Raw genomic sequence first — 19,649 nt, 5'->3', positions numbered from 1 at the left:
TGCTGCTGAGCCCGGACTTCGGCGTGTTTTTGTGGAGGCAGGTGGAACTGTGGTGGAGTTGCTCTGGGCCAACTGGGGTTCGGTGACTTTGCGATGTGCTAGCGCACTGCTCGAAGAGGGCTGGGGCCACAACTGACGTGGGCAGCAATGATGGACGGCGCTCTGGCAATCTACGTGCATGGCACTGGATGCCGAAGTTGGTGAAGCTGCAGTGGGAGTGCTTTAGCGGCGACGGAGGTCTGCTCCCCTGATGAGCGATTATGACTAGACTGTAAACCTCTTATTGACAGCTGATCTAACGGACCGTTCCATACGCGCTACTACCTGAGTGGGGACTCATAACCTTGGCTGCAGCATACTGGCAACTACCCGAATATGGTTAAGCCCAAGGGGAAAACGGAAGGGGCCATGGAGTCAGATGCGCAGGATCACTCAGGGCAGGGCCCCGTGGACCTACACCAGCGGTTGGACCGCATTCTGGAGGCTAATGAGACGACACGGGAAACCCTACAACAAGACATTGCTCAGGTGGCGACAGGTCTGGGGTTGCTACGTGTGGATCACTCTAAACTGTCCGACAGAGTAAAGACGACTGAAGACACGCTCCAAGACCTGGCTCTGACCCACGCAGCCCTTGAAGGCAAGATGGCAAATGCGCTGGAACGCATACAAATCCTGGAAAAGAGAGCCGAAGATTCCGAAAGCAGAAACCGGCGCAATAATGTACGCGTCGTGGGACTGCCGGAGAAAATCGAAGCGAACGATATGATTGGGTACCTTGAATCCTGGTTGCAGACGACAGTGGCACCTGAGGACCTATCCACGTTCTTTACGCTTGAACGGGCGCATCGTGTCCCGGTGCAGCCGCCGCGACCGGGCTGTCCGCCGAGACCTATAGTTGCAAAGCTACTACATTACAAAGACAGGAATTTGTTGTTCCAAAGGGCACGTAGCACTGCGCCCTTTTCAGTAGGCAACAGCAAGGTGACTTTATTCCCGGATTATAAATTCGAGACCCAGAGGCTCCGTGCATCCTTCCTATCGGTCAAGCGGGAACTCAGAACCGAAGGGATTCAGTACTCCTTGCTTTTTCCGGCTAAGCTGAGGATTATAATAGATGGAACTACGCAGTTCTTCAATACGCCAGATGAGGTCTGGGCGTGGTTAGAAACCTACAAGGCGGGCACGGACCGCACAAAACAACATGAGACAGTTCCTCAAAAGGCCCCCCTAGTGCGTAAATCACAGCGACTACGTAGGAGGCGACAAGGAGCGCAGAAACCATCATCATCTCAAGATGACGGAGAGAAGCAGGCGGTGTTGGAGCTCTCTGGGTCGCAAAACACTCACTCCATACCAGGGACCAAATCGGAAGGACATAAAACATGCTCGGAAACTGAAATGTCGGAAACGGACAGCCTCAGGGGCCAGAAGGTCACACCAGGGACAGCTGATGGAGTGTTGGATGCATGAGCTGGGGAGGGGGGTGCTAGCCGCTGGAGCATAGAGGCTCAGAGAGCAGAGAAATGGTGACACTATGATTATCAGCTACTGCGGGATTTAGTTGAGTGTTTTGGTTGTTTCTTTGAGTTTGGATGGGGACTGATAGACAGATATTGGGTCCTGTTCTAAGGGGGTGGACGGGGTTGGGGATGTTGTTCTGCAGTTGGGTACCTTTGGTGTGGGCGGATACCTGGAAATAGTCAGGGGGCGGTGGCTCATTACTGATGGGGACGTTACCTGCAGGAAACTCATCTAACCAAAGCAGAGGGGCAGGCGTTGCAGCGTAGATGGAGGGGTCAGGTCTTCTGTACGTCGTACTCAGCATTTGCTAGGGGAGCACTGATTTGGGTGCGAGCTGGGGTTCCTTTTCAGGCCTTACAACATGTTGAGGACACGGAGGGCAGGTATGTGGCAGTGGAGGGACGACTACATGGGAGGGACATCACTCTCTGCAGCATATATGCACCTAACACAGATCAGGCACATTTCTTGGAGCACTTGTCGGGCGCCCTGATGCACTATTTGATTAATCCGATACTGGCAGGGGAGATTTTAACTCCATTACAGATGTTGAACTGGACAGGTCACACCCTCCACTGGCGGACTCACCGGTGCACCGGCTCACAAAGAGCAGACTCAACTGGCAGGAAAGATGGGGCTTAATCGATGTTTGGCGTAATCAACACCCAGGGGATAGGGACTACTCCTTTTTTTCGGCCCTGCATGAGCTACACGTCCGCATTGATGCAATCCTGTGCTCACGATCACTGGCTGCAATGGTGGGACGACCGGAATATTTGGCCAGGACCATATCCGACCACAATCCACTGTTGATGACCATTACTTGGGAAATGGCCAGAACATACATTCCAACGTGGCGCTTACGCCCGGAAACGCTGGAAGACCAGGTCTACCGGACAGCGATAATAAGGGAACAGCGTCTTCCAGAGCAGTGGAGTGGGACGCTTTCAAGGTGGTGGTGCGTGGATTATGTATCAGTAAATATACAGGGAATACGAAACGTGTTGCTAACGGAGGTAGGACAGGCCGAGGAGAAACTGAGGGAACTAGAGCAACAGCGGCCAGAGCGGCCGGCCTTACACACCCGACTGCTAGACGCCAAAGAACAGGCAGCGAAAGAGGTAGAGAGATTGCGCAGTTTTGATTATAAAAAGTATACGGCGAAAGTACATGCGGAAGGAGATAAGGCTGGATCGCTGCTGGCATGGCTAGCCGATCCGGCACCGAGAGGTTGCCCAGTGCTGGCCATGGCAACAAGTACAGGAACCATGATGTACACCCAACGCGAGATCATGGCACGGTTCATGGGCTACTATGAGCAATTATATCGTTGTGGCTTAAGTGTGGAGGGCAAAGCAATAGATGAGTATTTGGAGGAGTTCCAGCTTCCAGGCTTAGAAGAGGAACAGGCTAAAATACTGGGACAAGATATTACGATAGACGAGATCCGCAGCGCCATCAAGCACATGGCTCGGAACAAAACTCCGGGAGTAGAAGGCCTACCGGTAGAATTCTATGCATGCTATGTTGACCTGCTGGCTCCTCGTCTCCTCGCAGTGTACATGGAGGCCAAGGAGTTGGGTTGGTTGCCACCTTCTATGCGCAAGGCATTGATCATCCCTCTTTTGAAACCAGGTCGGAACGGGGAAGACGTAACATCTTATAGACCGCTGTCCATGTTGACGACGGATTATAAGATCCTGAGCAGGATACTAGCGACCCGATTGTTACCTCACATGACCTCCCTAGTGCACCCTGACCAGGCCGGATTTATCCCAACTAGAAACACTTCTTCGAATATACGATGGCTCCTGAGGATCATGGGGACTGATTATCATGACTTCGACACGCCGGCGGTCCTTTCCGTGGACACAGAAAAAGCTTTTGATAGCTTAGAGTGGACATACCTCTTTAAAGTACTGGAGCGGTTCTCCCTGGGTGCGCTATTTGGGGACTGGGTCAACATATTGGATTCGTCGGCAGTAGCGAGGGTGAGGCTAGGGAAATTGATATCTACCCAAAACCAGGTACAGAGGGGGGAACGAGACAGGGATGCTCCCTGTCTCCACTGCTGTTTGCGCTGGTGATAGAGCCTCTAGCGGTGCAGGCGAGATTAGGTTTGAGTTTTGATGGGCTATGGCAGAATGCAATACCACACCGCATATCGTTATATGCGGATGACCTCCTAATGTACCTGGAGAACACGGAAGGGGCACTACAAGAAGCGACCTCTTTGCTGACTAGATTTGGCGACCTATCAGGACTCAGAGTGAATTGGAGTAAGACATGCTTGCTTCCAATACGGCCATGCGAGGTGGCTCCAGCCCTTCCCCGGGAGAAACAATGGGAACCGAGGTGCCTCACTTACCTTGGGGTCCGCGTTTACCATGCTGCCACGGATGTCCTGGAGGGGAACATAGGGCGCTGCATAAGGGCCTTGAAAGGAAGCATAGCATTCTGGTCCACGCTCCCGCTATCAGTAATGGGGAGAATAGCGCTACTTAAAATGGTGGCGTTGCCGAGGCTTCTTTATTACTTCCGGACGCTCCCTGTTTGGATCCCACCGGGGACATTTAAGGAACTAAAGACGATGGTTGTTGGCTTTTTGTGGGGTACTGGTCGAAAGCGCATAGCATTAGACAAATTGATACGGCCGAAACTGGAGGGGGGACTAGCAGTTCCGGATTTTGAACTTTACTATCTGGCGGCAGAGCTACAGGTGCTCACGCAGGCGATTGCGATGGAGTTTCGGGGCCCTGACCACATGAGATGCACCGGGATGCAAAGGCATGTCCTCTCCTATATAATACTACAACAAGCAATTCCCTCCGGGGATTTGTCGCTAGGGGAGCGCACCCGGAGGTCATGTTGGAATAGAAGTGGGGGCGCTTCTGAATGAAGTCACGAGCAGGGATCTGACCTACGATATGGCCTTGTGTGTGCTGCTTTGGTTCCCCCATACACCCAAAACAAAAATAACGAGTAAATGTATTGACTTAGGGCTTATATTAGCGAAGAGGGAAATCACTCTGCATTGGAAGTCAAAGGAAGGGCCATCCTATAAGCGCTGGAGAACGGAGCTTGGTAAATGGGCAAGGAGCGAGGGCACCATTCGGCTGCGACAGGCCCTCCGCTCCGGACAGGAAAGGGCTCTGGAACACGCAAGGGCATGGGACACCTTAGTACAGGCCTTATCCGACATACGGACAGATGAAGAAAGCTAGAGCACTAGGAATGCACAATTAACAGCTAGAATTTACATTATGTTGAGCACCAGACACTGACAATTGCACATTGAGTGATACATTCTTTTGAAGTTACAAGCCCACACCATTGGGGAAGGGAGTGGGGTTAATACTTGAATATGTTGGGGCGTAAATGAAGATGTATTTGGCGATTGAGGGTATTAGGTTTCATGATGCTGTATGATGGTAACCTTCAATAAAATATGTTTTCAAAAACATTTTTTTTTACAAACAAACATTTTTTTAAATTAAGTTGCAAAATAGCTTGTTTTTGCAAAAAAGCAGCTTGGCAGCAAATTGCACCTGCCAGACCCCTCTCAACTTGAAAAAAAAAATGTTTAAACCCACATACACAACAAAGGTGGATAGTGTAGGTACGTTGGTGGCAACAGAGAGGGGTGTTGGAGCAATAGGGGGATTCAAAAAAAGGGGGGAAAAGCAAAGGGGGAAGGGAGGAGCTAGGAAAGTAATGGACATTCTTGTGGTGGGAGAGCACTACACAAAGCACAGTTGGGAAGAGGAAAGCGGAAAGCTGCACACAGGAGAGAGCAAAAGAAAATACATGCACTCTCGCTGAGTGCTAAAAGCAAAAGAACAAAGTAGTGCCCTGAATGTAAGCAGTGGAATGGTGCAGGTCATCCAATGAAAATGAAAAGCTCCAGGATGGGGCCAAGAAAGAAAGCTTGTTTCCGGTCCAGGGAAGACATGGCTTGGCAATTCGGGCTGGACTGTTCTCATGAGGCACAGGGTCAGACTGATTTGCATACAGCCATGTCTGAACTGGGGTGCCGGAGTGAGCTAAAGAATGATGATGGATTAAACCCAGATCAGTTGGCTCGAGGTGAGTGCTTGCAATGTTCAACACTTCGTCCATCATCCCCTTTGGTCTTACAAAGAAAGAAAGAACGAGGAGGAAAACCATCGAATAACAAGCATGAAACGAGACAGACAAGAAAGCCATCCAAGTAAGAGCAAAGGAATGACCGAAAGCCAACTATGGGTCTAAAACAGATAGGTGTTCAATAAAAGATAGCTAAAGAAGCCTGTACAAGAGTCCTAAAACCTGGTCACATTCAAGTCTTAATTTCTTAATTTCATCTACTAGATACTCTTCATCTGTTAATTAACATTGCCTATGCCCGTACACAGCAGAATAAAACGTCAGGTGAACCTTCACTGCTGAAACAGAAATCCTTTTAGAAGTCTTGAAAATTCTCCTGCGGGGAAGTCAGTGTTTTACAGAATTTAAATAGAAAACCTGGGGTATTATAAACTAAAAATAGCTAAATATTTAGCCTTCTATTATTCTGTGGATTTCCAACTAATACACACCCACCTATTATGAAGTATGTATTAAGTGTGCAGAGCAGAAAAAGAAATGTATGACAATCAGACATTATTTTCCGTTCAGTGCTATTAGCATACTCTCAAAGGCATACCAGGAGATGTATTTGTAGTATCAATATATGGCCTGTTAATAATTTGCATCCCCTAGTAATTGTCAGCGGTATCTAGGATCCATTTTTTATGCCAGTGAAATTTTATTGAATTACTAGCATAGATTATGATTCTGTTGATTATTCCATGAATACGTTAGAGCTAATTGCTAAAGAAGATTGGCACGTTTTACTTTTGACAATGTAATTATAGCTTTCATTTCAAGTGTTACTGAGTTCATGGACAAATAATCTTCATGTACAGCCCTCTATCTACAAGTTACGTCCTCAAGCAAAGGCCGACACACTTTGGCAATTGGAACCCCAAGCTTTTGAGTGAATATCTGATAGCTGAATACATTGTGACGTCCAGCCGTGGACTGGTCAGGAGCAGAGCCTACACTGCTCTTACCCCACACTTTGACCAGTACAAATATTTATATTTTACCTACTAGCGGTCGCCAGTAGGTAGTTATAGTTAGGACCTTGTTTCCATACGAAAAGTGTTATTAGTGTTGATAATAACTTTGGTGCTGTCAGACGAATCTTCAAAACTTGTTTGTCCCTCACTTCAGCTGCTGTTTTGAAAGTTTTGGGGTGATTTGACAAGCGGTGGCTGAGAAAAAGGTGGGGGGGGGGGGGGTCCCACAACATGTTTTCCCCATGCAATTTCCCATAGGGATATTCGACATGACTACAGCCTGAAAGGCTGAACGGAATTAAACCAAATTCGGCAAAAGTCCAGATCTTGGATGAGAAAGTGTGCTTTTTGTGATATGGTATAAATCTTTTCTGTCGTTTTTGAAATATTACAGAAAAAACAAGTTTGTATATCAAAGGGCGCGGATCCTTTGAGGATCCATCACGGCGCACCGCGAATCCACGCGCCAACAGCAATGCTATGACTGGCTGGCCGCAAGATGAGTAGAAAGTGACGACCGCCATTTTAGATATCAGGAACGGTCATGGGCTGTGAAAATTCACATAAAATGTAACAGAAGGGGTCAGGGGAGGGGTACCTTGACGCCTCGGGTGCAATATAGGGGTGTGTGAGGTACCACTAAAGGGCAAGAAAATGCCCTTTAACTATTCATTTTCCACGTGCAAGGATTCGTAGATATGCCGCAACGCTCGGCGAGGTTCCCCCATGTACTTCTGCGTCAGATCCAAATTCGGCCATAAATATATTTTTTTAAATGCACTCACAGACTAACTCAGGAACTCTCACACCCACAGACAGACCCACACAGACACACTCACACCCACTCACAGACCCACAGACACTCACACCCCCACTCATACACCCACTCACAGACCAACTCAGACAGTCTCACACCTACTCACAAACCTACTAAAAGACCCACTCACAGATCCATAGACACTCCCGCACCCACTCACAGACCCACTCAGACACCCACTAAGACACTCATGCATCCACTCAGAGACCCAGACACTTACACAGACTCATATACGTACTGAGACACTCATGCTCCCTGAGACCTACTCCGACATTCTCACGCCCACTCACAGACCCAGACACTCTCACACCCACTCACAGACCTACTCAGACACTCACACACCCTCTGACGGACCCACGGGGAACTCATGCACCCACTTAGATACCCACACAGTCATGCACCCACTCAGACACTCACAACCACTCAGATACCCACTCACGCACCCACTCAAGTACCCACTCACTCATGCACCCACTCAGACACTCACAGAACCACTTACACACTCTCATACCCACTCACGGACCCACTCAGTCACTAGCGCACCCACTCACAGACCCATACAGCCACTCACAAACGCATCTTCTAAGGTTACATGTTACAGTTTGGAAATAACATTTTAAAAAACCTTTGAAATTTGCTGAAAAAAAAACAAAGGTTACAGGGACGTTAGTTAGGGTCAGGTTTTACACACACAAAACCATAGATATTCAGCAGTTATAGTTACCTGAGATAACTATAACTTACTCCCCCCACAATGCACTGCTTATGACCTCACATATTACATCAATCATGTACCTAACTATAACGTCCCTGTAACCTTTGTTTTTTTAATATATATATATTCAATCGTACAAGCATGGTATGAAAGAATATATATATATATATATATATATATATATATATATATATATATGCAAAAAAAACTCCTCCAATGCTGAAAGGAAAGCGGCCACACCAGGAAATATCTTCGGAAGCCCTTTATTCAAACAGCTGTCAGGCTCTATCAGCCTTCCTCAGGTGCCGCTGTTATGCCAGGATGCTGCCCCACCCATGTTTTAATCAGTGTTGCCTCCCTCCTATTGGTGGGGGCACTCAGATCACCTGGTCATGTGATCGCCCCTCACAATGCAATGTTGTAGACACTACAGCTCCCAGAGTTCTTCTTGCCTGGGTGGAAGTTGCGCGGAGCTGGATTAGATGAAAAACATCCACAAAAACTGGTGCTATGCAGGACAAACACGGGTGACTGAATGGAAATGTCCTGGTTGCCGTGTATGTTCAAAGCGCTTCCTCAGGTCCCCTTACGTTTCAGCCTCATAAAATAAGTGTCCACCGGGCTGCAGGTTCTAGTTACAGTGAACAAAACCCATCGTGAATTCACAAGCTGCACCCGGCAGCAGCCCTTACTTCTCCTACTCGTTGAGGCGGGCTGGAGCAGATCCGATACCGCAGAGAAAAAGAAGCGCTAAAAACGCAGGTGCCAGCAACGCTCCAGCCAACTTGCAGAACGAGGCCTCTTGACACGCTTTTGGCTAGCGTGAACATGTGCAAAAAAACTCCTCCAATGCTGAAAGGAAAGAGGCCACACAAGGAAATATCTTCAGAAGCCCTTTATTCAAACAGCTGTCAGGCACAATGCATTTCGGCTATATCAACCTTCCTCAGGTGCCGCTGTTATGCCAGGATGCTGCCCCAGCCATGTTTTAATCAGTCCTGCCTCCCTCCTATTGGTGGGAGCACTCAGAGCTCCTGGTCATGTGATCGCCCCTCACGATGTAATGTTGTAGACACTACATCTCCCAGAGTTCTTCTTGCCTGGGTGGAAGTTGCGCGGAGCTGGATTAGATGAAAAACATCCACATAAACTGGTGCTATGCAGGACAAACATGGGTGACTGAGTGGAAATGTCCTGGTTGCCGTGTATGTTCAAAGTGCTTCCTCAGGTCCCCTTACGTTCCAGCCTCATAAAATAAGTGTCCACTGAGCTACAGGTTTTAGTTACAGTGAACAAAACCCCTCGTGAAGTCACAAGCTGCACCTGGCAGAAGCCCTTGCTTCTCCTAATCGTTGCAGATCCGATACCTCAGAGAAAAAGAAGCGCTACAAACGCAGGTGCCAGCAACGCCCCAGCCAACTGGCAGAAAGGGGCGTCTTGACACGCTTCTGGCTAGCGTGAACATGTGCAAAAATATATATATTTGTATGAAGAGAGCCCCTCTCGACGAGAAGGAAATGAGCCGCACACATCACGAAGGAGTAAACAGGTTTAATTGCTTTTTCGAAACTGCGCTGGCATTGTTATAATCCCTAATGCATTTCGGTCTTCCTAGACCTTTTTCAAAGGGGAAAGCCAAGAGCATCCATGAGACTGGGAAAACACGAGGGAAGCCATATTTGCTGTTTTTAAATTGTTTACCCCCTTGTGGGCGTCACAATAGACTTTCATTGAAAGCATTATGGTTCCTGTAGTCTTTTCACAGTCCCGCTGTTTGCTACCTTTCAGTAGGTGATGCTTGAAAGATATTCCGCATTTTTTACATCTTTTACATGATCCCCGTACATAACTAATTTTGAAGTTTGTTGGGGCCCAGAACCAGGGTCCAGTCCCTGGTGGTGCCGCTGCCCTGGTTTTGCTTGCACAAGTCCACAGATTGGTCCATGATCGGGCAGTGATGGCGCTCTTTGTTACAGGGGGTGCGTTGCTCACGGCAGGACCCAGCCGTGAAATATGAAGAGAGCCCGTCTCGACGAGAAGGAAATGAGCCGCACACACCACGAAGGAGTAAACAGGTTTAATTGCTTTTTCAAAACTGCGCTGGTATTGTTATAATCCCTAATGCATTTCGGTCTTCCTAGACCTTTTTCAAAGGGGAAAGCCAAGAGCATCCATGAGACTGGGAAAACACGAGGGAAGCCTTATTTGCGGTTTTTAAATTGTTTACCCCCTGGTGGGCGTCACAATAGACTTTCATTGAAAGCATTGTGGTTCCTGTTGTCCTTTCACAGTCCCGCTGTTTGATACCTTTCAGTAGGTGATGCTTGAAAGGTATTCCGTATGTTTTAAATCTTTTACGTGATCCCCGTACACAACTGATTTTGAAGTTTGTTGGGGCCCAGAACCAGCTGCCAGCAACGATCCAGCCAACTTGCAGAAAGGGGCCTCTTGACATGCTTCTGGCTAGCGTGAACATGTGCAAATATATATATATATATATATATATATATATATATCAAAACAAAACCCTTTCAGGCATAGAGTGACGCATAAATTATGCAAAAAAGAAGGAGAGAACTCTGGGTAGTTCTCAGTTTAGGTGGAAAGCAGCTCCTGTTAGAGCACTCTCAACACCAGCGACACTCTAGATCTGCTCACCTCAAATGTCTGTTTTTCTATCAAAGTTTTTAAGCATAGGATTAGCACAATGCTATCCACGCCGAGATAGAAAATGACAAAGTCTTTTGCCATTTAAACAGCAAAGTCTTTAAGCATAGGACTAGTACAGTGCTGTCCTTGCCGAGCTGTAGAATAACAAAAGCCATGTATCACTCCAGGCACAATATTACAGCTTTGAATTGGTAAAATACCAACTCAAGCCAACCTGAAATGAGTAAAAGCAACCCCTGACACAGTGTTTCGCTCTAATTAGAGCTCTTCAGAGAGGTATAGCTTTGTCCAGACACAAGGGAGCACCCAGTATTAAGTCAAAACAAAACCCTTTCAGGCATAGAGTGACGCATAAATTATGCAAAAAAGAAGGAGAGAACTCTGGGTAGTTCTCAGTTTAGGTGGAAAGCAGCTCCTGTTAGAGCACTCTCAACACCAGCGACACTCTAGATCTGCTCACCTCACCTTGAGGTGAGCAGATATAAAGTGTCGCTGGTGTTGAGAGTGCTCTAACAGGCGCTGCTTTCCACCTAAACTGAGAACTACCCAGAGTTCTCTCCTTTTTTGTATATATATATATATATATATATATATATATATATATATATATATATATATATATATATATATATATATATATATATATATATATATATATATATATATATATATATATATATATTTTTTTTTTATTAACCAAATGCACTTGCACTTCCAAAGGGCACACTCGACACACCTGCCATCCGGCTTGTTGGCCTCTTACATCTCCGCTGCCCATCTTGCCAGCATTCAACCATGTCCCAACGTGTTTCGAGGCCCATCCGCCTCTTAACCACATGAGCGCTAGCGAAATTCCCCTCCTGTGCTCATGTTTTAAAAAACCCATTATTCATGACGAGCTGGGCTCGTCATGAGCGTGCGAGGAGGCTACCTCATGACGAGCCCAGCTCGTCATGAGCGTCGAAGGGGTTAATCATCTTAATCTTAGTCATCTCACCTTTACACGCCACCCTTATTGTGGGAGAAAACGCCCTCAGTGGGCGTGGCTTATGGTATCCATCGAGCACGATGGTATTTGTAGTCCCGGGGGTGAGTGAACAGTATTCCTTAAGTAGGTTATGCTTCCTCTTTACAATTGTCCGTTTATTAAACTCCTTTAGTAGGAGGGAGTCAGGGAAGCAGAGAAGTCTTCATTGAAACGGAAATGTCGTGCCGGACGGCAATTGACAAGTGCAATGCCCCAGCCTCTCCGCGTTGCAGTCTTCTTTCCCGCAGCCAGAGATGGAGCTCCTTTGCACGGCCAAGGAGAGCCGTGTGTAATAAGTGATTAACCAAATGCACTTGCGCTTCCAAAGGGCACACTCGACACACCTGCCATCCGGCTTGTTGGCCTCTTACATTTCCGCTACCCATCTTGCCAGCATTCAACCATGTCCTGACGGGTTTCGAGGCCCATCCGCCTCTTAATCATGGGGTCTGTAATGAGGAGGCATAGTCATCTCACCTTTACACGCCACCTTTATTGTGAGAGAAAACGCCCTCAGTGGGCGTGGCTTATGGTATCCATCGAGCACGATGGTATTTGTACTCCCGGGGGTTAGTGAACAGTATTCCTTAAGTAGGTTATGCTTCCTCTTTACAATTGTCCGTTTATTAAACTCCTTTAGTAGGAGGGAGTAAGGGAAGCAGAGAAGTCTTCATTGAAACGGAAATGTCAAGTGCAATGCATCAGCTTCTATCTTAAACCCTACGCCGCCGTCAATAACATGCGTAGTTACTCCAAGTGTCTGGGAATGCACCCTACATTCAGACAAAGGTCCGCGGGATACTAGCCCTGATGACGGACAGTACTCCTGTTGGGAAATGCGGTCAACTTCCACATTAGGAACTGAAATTTTGATATATTCCAAATACATTTCGCAAGCTGTAAACAGTTGATAGGAAATCAATACTTTTTTGATTCAGTCATGAGGATTTACATTTATGTAACACTTCCATTTTTCAAATATATTGTCCGATCCACGTATGGAGTATAAGGCATGCATTTTTCACTCACTGGACTTGCCACTCATCTTTTTCTCTGTTTAGATAAAGTATTTTTTATTTACTTCAGTAACTAGCATGGCGTTACCATGATATTTTGTGGCTGTTCACATGTACCCATTTAGAAGTGTGAGACCGCATTCATTGCATTTTTTCCCATTGCCTGACTCTATATTCAAGTCCAGCAACTATTGCTTTTGGTACATTCTGATTACCGCAGGTTTCTGGCTGTACATCTGAAATGACTCTTGTGTTTTAGTACACTGAAATCTTAATAAGGCACAAACGACTTGCTTAACCTTTACCAAAGTAATTACATGTTAAATGCACCATCAGAGCTACGGAACATTAGAGAGTCTCTGGCTTGGCATTAATGATACTTTGGGAGACGATTGGACTTACAATTGGTGAATAGGGCATAAAAGAAATACCACACATATTGATCTTGTACCACAATTATCTTTTTAGGTCCACGAGCAAAGGGGGAAGGGTTGATTCCGCCGCCACCTTCTCCACGGAAGGGTAGTTCAAAGACTGCTGCCCTTTTTAAGTCAACAATGTACAAAAAAAATATTCTTAGCATTCTATTCAAAGATTACATAAGGGTCCACACATAGATTTCATTTAACAGGAACCTCAGACAAATCAAAATGTATCATCATAAGCCATCCTTTATTGATATCGGATATGGCTATAATCAATCATATAATTGCTTGTAGCCAACACGTTTTATTCAACAAGAACTTTTTTAGGGCTACAATCAAGAAATGTATATAAAACATAATTAAAAAAATATATTGAAAAACATTTCATTAATGGCATTATCATCAAATATGCAGAATTTGGTGCTCTTTTTTGTCAGGAGTCAATGAAAAGATATTTTTATTTTTATTACCACAAATAAATCATGACGTAGTAAAGCAATAAACAATTGACATGCCTATAGATTTTAAATGAATTAATAATTTAACAATGAATATGTAGTTTTCATTGAACAATTATATCTATTCCAAGTTCATATAGTGCGGAAAGCCCTTTTTGTTCCAATTTTAACAGTCCCTACACATTTCATATAATTTTTCCATGTAGCCTATTGTGCATAAGTGATGTAGACTAAGTGTTTTTTGTAGGTACCCTTAATATTCAGTCATTCTCCGCTTTCATCTTAATTGGGCCTTCTAACTGGGTGCCTCATCATTTCTAAAAATGATTATCCAAATACATATATTCCAATCAGGAGTGGAACATCTATAACTCCATTAAACATCATTCCTTACCAGCAACCTAGTTGCTTATTCATTAATAGTATGAAATTTTCCAGGTATCCCATAATAAAAATAAATAATCGTAATAGATATTATTAGTATTCATCAGTATGATAGCTGTTTCATCTCCAAAGTAGTTTTACTTTACCTTACAACTATAATTCAGCCAATTCCATAAATTATTTTAAAAAACAATTGTGTTTTATGATCATATCATGGCACACATATGTTTGCATACAATCACCATAAATGGATATTCTATGATATGTGCCAAACTTGTTTATCTAGCAAAATGCATGTTGTCTGACAAAAGCGTAACTAACAGAGACCCATTCACAACTGTCCATAGCAGATGTTATATATAACTATTCAAAGAAGCATAAATATAATTCAAACAACTATCATATCTGTTTCATTCGTATTCTATTACTTGGAAAAAACGTTTAACACAAACTAAAGGATGAAACCCACAAAAATTCTAAATGACTGCTGTATCCAAACAGCTCTTATAGGCTCATATGCTGTAGAATCAATTAGTTGATTGTTCTGTTACTAATCAGTGCTACTTCCGTTGCAAGCATAGTAACATCTTTATAAGTGCTAAAGTATAGTATAGTTTTGCTTCTACAGGCCGTGTTTAGGTGTGATAGCAATATGTTATAATCATAATGTAGATTAATTAAACTTGCTTACCCTTGTTTAAGATGTATCACAATAGTATATTCCCCATTTAATTAGGTACTTCATCAATGACAAAACGTTTGAAGTGCATTAAGTATAAAGACAGGTTCACATCTTATTACTAAGATCACCTTTGGTACTTCTGCACAATATACTCTCTCAAAAAATAATGTATCTCATTATTAGTGTTGTGACCATATTCCACCGAGCTCAATTTACATATCCATAATGCCTGAGCCTGTCAAATGTTTAAATTCTTTATTCGGTCAGGTAGAATAGACCATAAAAGCACATGATATCGAATACAAGTGCCACAATAAAACAATAATAAAAATCCAAATTTCCATGGAAAACACATCAAATAGTGCAATAGACTGTGTGCACATCACCCGGGTTTGATGCTTGCCGAGGCTTACCTTCGATAAAGGTCAAAGGATGATCGAAACGCGTCAGGACTGCCTATGCTGCCAACCAATAAATCAATGTCTGCAACATAGTGTGTGCGGCTTCATCTTTCCGAGAGGGGAGCAGTGGTCTTATGTCTAGCGGCTTGGTTCTGCCGCAAAGCCACGCACTGCCTACAAAGAGCGCCGTTGTTACCTGAACTCGAACCAACCCTGTGTGCCTCGTGAAAACGAAAAGAGTAACGGGCTGCCACGGGAAACCGGTTCCGGTTTGGATCCCAGCAGCCTCGAAAATAGTACTGCTTAAGGAGCAACATTGCAGGGAAAAAGGTTTTAAATCATTAGTATATGAAAAGATCTAATTGATGGCAGCAAAAATATCGGCAACACCCAACGGAGGGCCAGCACTGTGACCGGTTGAATGACAACAAGTACCAGCATGCACCAACACCTCACCCCACTGTGGTGTCCACCAGGGGGGCAAACACACATCAAATAGTGCAATAGATTGTGTGCACATCAACCGGGTTTGCTGCTTGCCGAGGCTTACCTTCGATAAAGGTCAAAGGATGACCGAAACACGTCAGGACTGCCTGTGCTGCCAATCAATAAATCAATGTCTGCAACATAGCGTGTGCGGCTTCATCTTTCCGAGAGGGGAGCGGTTGTTATATATATATATATATATATATATATATATATATATATATAAAAAATGTATTAGCATTTCAGAGAATAAAACAACATACAGTAATCTGAAGCCAAATGTGAAATTGCATCTAATTAGTACCCCCCGCAAAACTTTGCGCTCTCCGATCCCACCCCTCCCTTCCCTCACCCCCCACCTCCTCACTCAGGTCTCAGTGTGAGTGAAACTGACACTTCAATATAGCATTATAATGAGTGCAATGTGTGGGTTAGGCCAAGCTAGGGCCCCACCACCACCCTCCACAACTGGGTGCTACTAACATTACGGGTTATACACTATGGTTACTCTTCAGCCACATCCAACATTCAAATTGTTTTAGTCTATAGTGGTAATTCATCTGGTGGTGTCAACAATTCCGTAAGAATCGCTATGCATGCCCTCATGTCATTCTCTAGTTTCTCATCCCTGCGTGCTAGTTTCGTGTGACAACCCTCAGCATTGATCCATTCTGCTATATCTTTCAGCCAGTCATAAACATTCGGGCATCTGGGGGAGAGCCATCCTATCACAATTCTGCGTTTAGCCAATTGTAAACCCAGGGTGCGAAATTTCCTACTCAGCTTATTTTGTTACGGAGCGGAATGTGCCCCAATAGGCACTGGGTTATCTCCATGTGGACCTCCCATCCTGTAGCCAAATGGAGCCTCTGAATGATAGACCGCCAGAAACTATCAATATCTGGGCACCTTCAAGATCATGTGAAGAAAGTCAGCTTTCTGCACCCTAAATCTGGGGCAGCCTGCTGACCTCTCTGAATTTATGGCTCGTAGCCATTTGGGCATCAGGTATACAAGGTGAATCTCATTACATTGGAGTAACTTGAACCTCGCATTGGTAGAGGGGGTCTTAACCCCTTCATGTATGATTTCCCAAGAGTGTGTGTCAAGAGGCACCTCTGTGTTAGGCCTAAGGCTGCTCAACCACACTACTACTAATAGAGCACTTCGGGTTTTACATTGAGCCCTGTACACTTTTGGGGGACCCCTGGACTCTGTGCACGGTATTGCAACGTAGTGACAATATCATATACAGAGCCAGCTTTCTACAGAATATATGAAAGTTTCATCCTTTATGTTTTGTCAAACTTTCTTTCTGAGTAATAGAATGAGACTGGATCAGTTATAGCAATTGATCGAATTATAGTTACACATCATTGAATAGTTACATATAGCACATGCCATGGAGAGTGAATCAATCTCTCTTTTAACCCCTTCCATGCTGCCGACGGCAGCACTACCTCGCTGGTGCTGCGGTTGGCCAATGGCCGACGCGGCCGCGCCAGTTTTGTAAAACGGGCGCACTGCCGCAAAAAAGCGGAAGCAGCCAACGGGTTAACCTACACTTGTTACAGGCAGTATAAACATGGATAGATCAAACAGTTCGGTACATATTATGAAATACATATCCATTTATCGTTAATTGTGTACAAACATATATGGCCCCTGATGTAATTATACAACATTTGTTTTAACAATTTATGGACTTGGATAAAGTATTTCTAAGTAAAAACACTCTAGAGATACAACAGATGTATACTTCTGATGGATGGTGACAATTAGTAATCATTACAATAATTTATTTTAATTATATAATACCTTAATTGTTAATACTTGAAAGAACTACATGACCTGGCAATACCATATTGTTGGTGTCCTTTTAGATTTTACAATCCTCAACAGAAGAGTTGTGGTAATATATATTTTGATTTCACTTTTTAGAAATGTATGTGGGAGCCACTAAGAAGGCCCATTTAAGATGAATGATAATTGGGGTTGTGAGGAGCACTCCGATTTAAACAAAATAATTATTCCAATCGTACAAATTATTCAACTGGTGCTATGATTACTCAGGAGAGTCAGTCCTGGGCACTAAATTGATAAATTATGGTGAGTGGTGGCCCACCTAATCATGCACTGTTCACCTGGTGCTATGCACTTTAAACCATACCATAATAAAAATGTTTATAGTGGTGATTGTCACATTTATTCAACAATTTTTTGAGATGAATTATACATGATTCAAATGTTTGTTATTGTGTCATCATAACAATTCACACATTTATATATACAGATCAATTATGAAAGCATGACAGTTTGTACATCATTTTAACTGTATTTTACATTTCAAATGATTAACATGAAGCCCAATGCATTTCGGCACGTGGTCGGTGCCTTCATCAGGGGCAGTTCTAAAAGAAATGAGAAAGTGATGTATGTCAGTATCTGTGTGTTAGGAGACATGGGGTGTTTGAAAGTTATGATATATGGCGTACCTTAATATTCAGCTGCTGGTGGTGTAATGCTGATGAATGCCAACTCTACAACCAAGAAAATATATGTGGTTGATAATGCTGTTGTTTGCTCATTGATTAAATGATGAGCAATAAAGGTGTTTAAATGACATACCTGGTGATCTGAATGCTGATAGCTGTAATGATAAATAATAAATGTAGCTCAGTATTTAAACCATAATCCCAACCAAAAAATGCCATGTACTACGAGATAAAAATAGCCCTACCTTATCTTCGTCGAAATCTTAATTCTACACGGAAAAAAGAACCGAAGGCACTTTGTTATTGCCAGATATGAAATAAAAGCGTACGCAATATAATGCGCAATAATGAGTGACTGTCAGTTTACCTTATACTGAAAAAACGGGTCATCTGCCACAAACGCTCGCTGTTAACCTCTTGGGTCTGATACGGAGTACTGCCGACTGACTCCATTCAAATATAGTTTGGTCCACATGGTGACGTGGCCATAAGAATCAAAAACGGACTGACCAACTAACAGAGAAGTTGACGTGCGCGCCATCTTGGAATGGGGAAATCAGCTTATCATCCCTTGTAATTGCAATTGTACAATCAATGACAACATCAAAGATGCTAATGAAACTCTATAGTCATATACTCCAACTTAAATGAATGACTGCTATATCGTGATGAATTAAGGGGAATATTAAATACCCGCAATGAAGTGCGGTGTAAACCAAGTATACAATGCGCGATGTTATCTACTAATGCCCGATAGAGCGTCAGTCAATGAGACAGGAGATACTGTATTTTATACGGTAGGGTGTAGCCACCCATGTGAAATTGCGAACCTAAGATGGACTTCGCCTGGTTGGAAGTAAAAGTGTGTTAACATAATAAGTAGTGCATCATGGGCTATGTAGTACATCTGAATACTGGTGACATTATATAATGAATGTTTTGCATGCTATCGACAGCATAAATAATGTTATCATGGTAGATTGTATTTGAGCCCAATACACAATATTACCTGGTGATTTAAGTATCAAACGTTGACAATAAATGATAAACGATAACAGTTTCTATCAGTTGTAGGTATAGTAGTCATCAACCATATTGCACAAGATGATGCATTAATATGTAACAGTTTTGCTGACATGGTACATCATGAATAATACTGTGGGCATACTGTAGGTAACCAACATCAACCGAGCCTCAGGGTGCATGTATCCATTATGTGAATAAAGTGCTTTAGTCTGTGAATGAACAGACTGCCCTATTCATAACAAATAATGATGTCACATTGTATACATGAATGCATTTACAGAACCATGAAAATATATCCTATAGGTAACATGAAAGATCATATTTATCATTCAAACCCACTGGGCCCAAGGTCCCGAGAAATTTGATCCAGAATATTTCTCTTCGTAATAATCTTTGCTGATTATCTAGACCTTGCTGAACT

The 19,649-nt window shown here is 44.0% G+C and overlaps 1 protein-coding gene across 2 annotated transcripts in view; it reads right to left on the bottom strand.

The window, feature by feature from the left end:
- CEP104 (centrosomal protein 104) overlaps positions 1 to 19,649 on the bottom strand; it is a 577,612-nt gene that overhangs the window by 551,565 nt on the left and 6,398 nt on the right. The window lies entirely within an intron of this gene.

The sequence above is a fragment of the Lissotriton helveticus genome, chromosome 5_1 (genome assembly GCF_964261635.1).
Source record: "Lissotriton helveticus chromosome 5_1, aLisHel1.1, whole genome shotgun sequence".
Taxonomy (NCBI): domain Eukaryota; kingdom Metazoa; phylum Chordata; class Amphibia; order Caudata; family Salamandridae; genus Lissotriton; species Lissotriton helveticus.
The sequence above is the reverse complement of the archived record's forward strand: the minus strand, read 5'-3'. Positions and strand labels throughout refer to the sequence as shown.